Raw genomic sequence first — 7,113 nt, forward strand, 5'->3', positions numbered from 1 at the left:
CCCATATTTCCAAAACCATACCATAACCGTCAAGACCGACTACCCAATCCAAAAAATATTACAAAAGCTGGATCTAGCCGGACGCATGTCATCATGGGCCGTGGAACTGTTAGAATTCAACATCCGCTATGAACCCCACAGCCCCATCAAAGCCCGTGTCTTTTAGACTTCGTCAACGACCTACAACAAACACCCGTTGAGGACCAGTGGACGCTTCATGTAGATGGCTCCTCAAACCCAAGGGGTGCCGGCGCCGGCATCGTCTTAGAAGGCCCCAATGACATCCTCATCGAGAAATCCCTTCACTTTGCTTTCAAAACGTCAAATAACCAAGCCGAGTATGAAGCCATCCTCGCCGACCTTTCCCTAGCCCGTGAAGTCGGCATCAAGAAGTTAACATGCAAAACCGACTCCAAACTCACCGTAGGTCATCTAAATGATGAATTCCAAATCAAAGACCCCATCCTCCTACAGTATTACCATCTGTTCCGTGCGATTATTCAATCCGCTTTCGAACAAGTCCGTGTCGAACACATCCCGAGAACCGACAACGTCAGAGCCGACATCCTTTCCAAATTGGCCAGCACCAAACTCAAAAACCGTAATCGATCCCTACTACAGCAAACACTCTCCACACCTTCCATCACACACACTTGCCAAATATTAACCCACACCCCAGCAAACAACGTCACCCCCTCCCAAACCCAAAACTGGACCACCCCCTACATTCAATACCTCAAAACCGGCAACCACCCCCCCCCTCAACGCGGACAAAACTTGGCTGGCTAAGGCCGTCAGGTACACTATGATAGGCGATGACCTCTACAAATGCGGATACGGCCAACCTTTACTTTAATGTGTCACGACAGAGCAAGCCCAATATCTCATCAAAGAGCTACACGAAGGAATTTGTGATTACCATTCAGGTGCACGCACCATGGCTACAAGAGTTCTCAGAGCCGGATACTTCTGGCCCACTATAGAAGCAGACTACCAGGATCATGTCAGGAAGTACAAGCCATGTCAGAAGCACGAAAACCTTATTCATCAGAAACAGAAACAACTACACCACATGCTATCCCCATAGCCATTCGCTAAGTGGGGAATGGACATCCTCGGCCCCTTCTCACCCGACAAGGGGCAAGTAAAATTCCTAATTGTAGTCGTTGATTATTTTACCAAATGGATCGAAGCCACGCCGCTAACTACCATCACGGCCCAGCAAGTCCAGCAGTTCGTGTGGAAGGACATTATATGCAGATATGATTTACCACATACCATTATAATAGACAATGGCCGACAATTTATTGACAAGGAGTTAGCCAAATTCTACATCGGCCTAGGCATCAAGCACATCACAAGCTTTGTAGAACATCCACAAACCAATGGGCAAGCAGAGGCAGCAAATAATGTCATCCTCGTAGAGCTGCGCAAGAGGTTGGATACCGCCAAAGGTCGATGGCCTGAAAAGTTAATAGAAGTACTATGGGCTTACAGATGCACCCCCCAATCATCAACAAACGAATCCCCATTCAGCTTAGTCTACGGCGCAGACGCCATGATACCAGTAGAAATTGGCGAACCATCCCTGCACCGAGAACTATATGACCCAACCCACAACGACCAAAACATGGCCTTACATCTCGACCTCCTACCCGAACTCAGAGAAAAAGCCCAAATACGCAATCTAGTTGCCAAACAACGAGCTGCCAGGAAATATAATGCAAATCTACACCCACAATCATTTATCGTCGGGGACCTAGTATGGAGAATGGCCAGCAGTGCTAGAAAGAAGGATGGCAAGTTCTCCGCCAATTGGAACGGCCCGTACCGCATACGAGAAGATGCAGGAGGAGGAGCTTATCGCCTAGAAGAATTATCTGGGGAAGAGATTCCCAACACATGGAATGTATCCCACCTCAAATTCTACTTCAGCTAAATGTGTATTCTAATCGAACCAATACTTGTAACCCTGGGTGTACTCTTTTTCCTCACTTGGTCTTTTTTCCCCAAGGAGGGTTTTGGCCAAGGAGGTTTTAACGAGGCACCCTTATTCGATAAATAAAAAGAAGGGTTCCCTACTTTATGACTCTGTTTTTACTCTTGCTCAATTCGTTTAAGTTCCCCACCCTTACCCCAAGTAAGCGGCCTGGATCGAACACCCTTAACTCGTGGTTAATTCGTTTAAGTTCCCCACCCTCACCCCAAGTAAGCGGCCTGGGTCGAACATCCTTAACTCGTGGTTAATTCGTTTAAGTTCCCCACCCTTACCCCAAGTAAGCGACCTGGGTCGAACACCCTTAACTCGTGGTTAATTCGTTTAAGTTTCCCACCCTTACCCCAAGTAAGCGACCTGGGTCGAACACCCTTAACTCGTGGTTAATTCGTTTAAGTTCCCCACCCTTACCCCAAGTAAGCGGCCTGGGTCGAACATCCTTAACTCGTGGTTAATTCGTTTAAGTTCCCCACCCTTACCCCAAGTAAGCGACCTGGGTCGAACACCCTTAACTCGTGGTTAATTCGTTTAAGTTCCCCACCCTTACCCCAAGTAAGCGGCCTGGGTCGAACACGCTTAACTCGTGGTTAATTCTTTTAAGTTCTCCACCCTTACCCTAAGTAAGCGGCCTGGGTCGAACACCCTTAACTCGTGGTTAATTCATTTAAGTTCCCCACCCTTACCCCAAGTAAGCGGCCTGGGTCGAACACCCTTAACTCGTGGGTTAATTTGTTTAAGTTCCCCACCCTTACCATAAGTAAGCGTCCTGGGTCGAATACCCTTAACATACAATCGCTTACGCCATACATAACATACACCACAAATCATCAAAATCCGATATACACAATAACATACAGAAACTAATCGCATTAAGCATAAATGCAAATAAATGTACCAACGCAACGAACATATTATACCAGTTAATACAAACATAGGCTCAATAATACTTTTACAACATTAAGAAATCAATGTCCTATTCTGTTGAATCATGGGCCACCTCTGCAGCATCATCCACTTTCCTCTCCTCCTCTGCCGCCTTCTCCTCCACCTCCTCAGCATCCCCCTCATCCTCCTTCACCAACTTTCCATCAACTATGTCCTTATCCACATCGAACCTTGAATCCGTGACGTCCACATCTGGATGGAAGAAGGCCGCCTGTCGCAACCCCTTCTCAAAACCATTGATGTGCTCCTGGATAATGATGTTCTTCAGATCATCAAGTTTCCCAACAACCCCATCATACTTGTCCCTCAAGTCCTCATAGTCCTCCTCCAACTCCCCTATACGCTTGTTCAATTTATCCTCAGAATCCAAGCAACGCACCTTCCATGTTGCCAGCCTTTTCCTCTTCGCTTCCCAGCCTTCTTTCTCATTTTCTGAAGTCGCCTTCTCCTCCTCCAGCTTATCCACCTTACCCTACAACTCCTCCACCTTCTTTACTTCCCTCCTGTTAAGAGACCCTACACGTCGGCTCAAAACTAAGGCCTTGCTCCCAAACTCGACCATTGTTCTCACAATATGATCCGCGTCCATGTTATCCATAGAATTAACAACGGTATCCGGGAGGGTGATCGAGATATCCTTCCTAACGGATATCTCCGGCAATTCGATCAATCCGGCTTCAGGCCCCTTCTCCCCACTAGCCGACCCCGTCCCGCTAGCCGTTCCAAGAAGAGTCACCCTTATCTTCTTCACATCTTTGCCCTTCCCAGGTCGAGGCGGAAGCTCAACCTTCCTTTTCGTTCTGCCATGTACGTGCACCTCCACCACCGATTCCTGCAGGTTGGGAACATCAGCTTTCCCAGCCGCCTTGGCCTTAGCGGCCATTTCCTTCCTCAATGATTGAAAGAGCGCCAGATTCTTCTTGCCAGATTGCGCCATATGCCCTGCAATAACACATCACGACTCGGATCAAAATAACTTAGCATTATTAACACAACTTAAGTAATAAACAGATACCTTCAATATCTATTATCGGATGCACCGAATTATAAACCCTAACTAGACCCTTAGTGGGCAACTTATCGACAAACTTCAACAACATCCCCACCACCTCCTTATCACTAGCCGACAACTCCTCCATTCCCATGTCTTTATATCGAGAAGGATTGCTGGTCCAGCTAAAGGGAAACTTGGTACTCCCATCCGCATTCAAAAAGTGAGATTTACCCCCTTCCTTGACGACGACTTTGAAGTACCCATCCTTGAAATGCTTGAAAGACTGGGAGAAGGCATCCAGTCTGCTGATGTTAGGGCGACTTATCAAGGATAGCCAAGTAACCGGCCGCCGAGGTCTCGTATCGTAAAAATACAAGAAAGCGTAAGGAATGGGCTCCAAGTATAAAGACTGGCACATGATGCGGAAGGCCTGCAAATAAGCCCAACTGTTCGGATGTAGCTGTGTAGGTGCCACATTCAACGCCCGCAACACACCCATAGTAAAATGGTCTAGCGGCAATCGTACATGAAGTTGAGAGAAGTGGCACATGTACATGTAGAAAAACTTTTCGGTAGCCCCTTCCTGTCCGTGGCATACCCGGTCGATAGCGCTGACCCTCTCCAAAGAAACAATGCCCCTACTGACACCCTTGGAGATAACAGGTGTGCAATTCAACCAAGAGTTCAGTAAGCGGGACCACCTGAACAGAGACGACTGATCACGAACATCACCAGCCACCCACCCATAGCTGCCTTTCACCGGCCAGTTGCTCTCCTCCAACTCTTCAGAGGGATCCTTCCGAACCTCTCTCACAACCTCCACTGACATCCCACTGGTACCAACCATAGAACTCGTACCCTCGTCACCAAGCCGCCTATCTTTACTCTTCTCCGACTCAGTACTCTCGCTACTACTAAACAAAGACATGCTATCACTACTAGACATACCTGGTTTTGTTTTTTACAAGAAGATGTCGGTCGAAAGTGGGGACTAGTCGGACAATATTATGTGCACAAGATCTCTGGATTCAGAATTCTCGCAAATGAAACAAGTAACCTCCCATATGTTTTCAAACCCACATTTATAGTCCACGATCTCAAACGACGAAAATCTTCCCGCCAAAATAATACCCCAGACCAATCGACACCATCATTACGAAGGATATGACACTTCAAAACGACGGCGCCAAAACTTTTTTCGATTTGACCAACTGACACCCCTTCACCTACCTTATGATGGTTACAACTTCTTAGCCTTAATACTGTTCACCACACTTAAAGGCTGGGGGACTGGTGTATCACACCTAGCCGGTTCCGCTAGCATATTAACACATATCACCCTTGACCAACAACTCATATCGGACAAGGCTGGGGACTAGTGTACCACACCTAGCCAAACTAGACCAAATAAGTAAACAATGTGTATAATCTCATACCCATACCCGTACCCGTTTTCTTACTACTTTAATATTAATTTTAATTAATTTTTATAAAAAAATAAAAAATTACGGTAAAGGAAACATAATATTATCAAATATTCAATATTAGGAGTATAGTTGTTTCCTCAATATCAAATACTTTGTGTATCACACCTAGCCGGTTCCGCTAGCATATTAACACATATCACCCTTGACCGACAACTCATATCGGACAAGGCTGGGGGACTAGTGTACCACACCTAGCCAAACTAGACCAAATAAGTAAACAATGTGCATATCAAGGCAGCCAAGTATCCAGCCTAGGCCGGCTTAGCCTAACCTATACCAGTCTTGACCTAAACTTCTAAAGGGACAACCTACACCAACGTAAACCATCAAGACAAATAGCCGGCCTAGACCGACTACTCCAGCATATCCGCTAAGTTTAGAACCTAGGCCGACCACTCTAATGAACTCAACATAATGGAAGCGTCCACGTCCAATAAACCTTATGGGCCTGGGTTTGGGCCCTGGCCCACTCACAAGCCCCACCTAGAGCCCAAGTCAAGGCCCAGCCCATGAAATGGTCAAACGTCATTAATGCTCTATAAATACACGTGGACCCCATCATTTAAAGGTACGCATTCATTAATCACTGATTTGACTCTCGGAGAACTTTGACTTACTTGAGCTTCGGAGATTCTTCTGCAGGTAACCCCTCCTAGGTTCAAGCTGATATGTATCGACCAGAAAGAGGCCAACCGAAGAGATAGCGGACTACATGGTAAGGTGACACTTGTGCCTAACTTATCTTATTTGTTCTCTGCAAACATTTATTAAATTTGCAAACATTTAATGAGAACGAAAACATTTATTAAATTTGCAAACATTAATGAAACCTAGTTGATAAATTTTAAAAATTATTTTTAAAATAATATAAAAGGAAAAAAATATTTTTTAAAAAATATAAAAGGAAAAAATATTTAAATAAAAATATATTTTAAATGTTTGTTGACTTCAATTTTTTAAATTATAATGAATCTATTTTTTATACACTAATAAAAGTTATAGTACATCACTTGATCAAAATAACGCAAAGAACAAATAATAAACATAATAATAAAATTTTAACATAGATATTGTATCTTTTGAACGACAATATATGTTGGATGGTGGTAAAAAAATATTCATGGCAATTACATTAAATTTTTATATTGTAGTAAATAAAAATTATTTATACAATTATAGTGAAAAAATTAAAGTATGATTGTAATGAGTTAGAAATAAAAAATAATTAGATAAAATTAATCGAAATAGTATTCTACATGATGAAAATAAACAAAAAATTAAAATATTAAAAAATTAACAAATGTGTGTCTTATAAACAATTTGGAAACTATTGGAAGGAATCACACAAAGGAAAACAAATATATAATTAATGGTATGATAAGATGAAAAATATCTTAGAGATCTAAGAAAACTTTTCAAATATCAATATACTCAATGGTTGATAAAAAAATGACGCAAAGAACAAATAATAAACATAACAAAATTTTATCATAGATCTTGTATCTTTTAAACTCCAATATATTTTGGATGGTGATAAAAGAATATTCATGGCAATTACATTAAATTTTTATATTGCAGTAAATAAAAATTATTTATACAATTATAGTGAAAATATTAAAGTATGATTGTAATGAGTTAAAAAATAAAAACTAATTAGATAAAATTTATCGAAATAGAATTCTACATGATGA

Source organism: Vigna unguiculata, chromosome 9, assembly GCF_004118075.2.
Source record: "Vigna unguiculata cultivar IT97K-499-35 chromosome 9, ASM411807v1, whole genome shotgun sequence".
Lineage (NCBI taxonomy): Eukaryota > Viridiplantae > Streptophyta > Magnoliopsida > Fabales > Fabaceae > Vigna > Vigna unguiculata.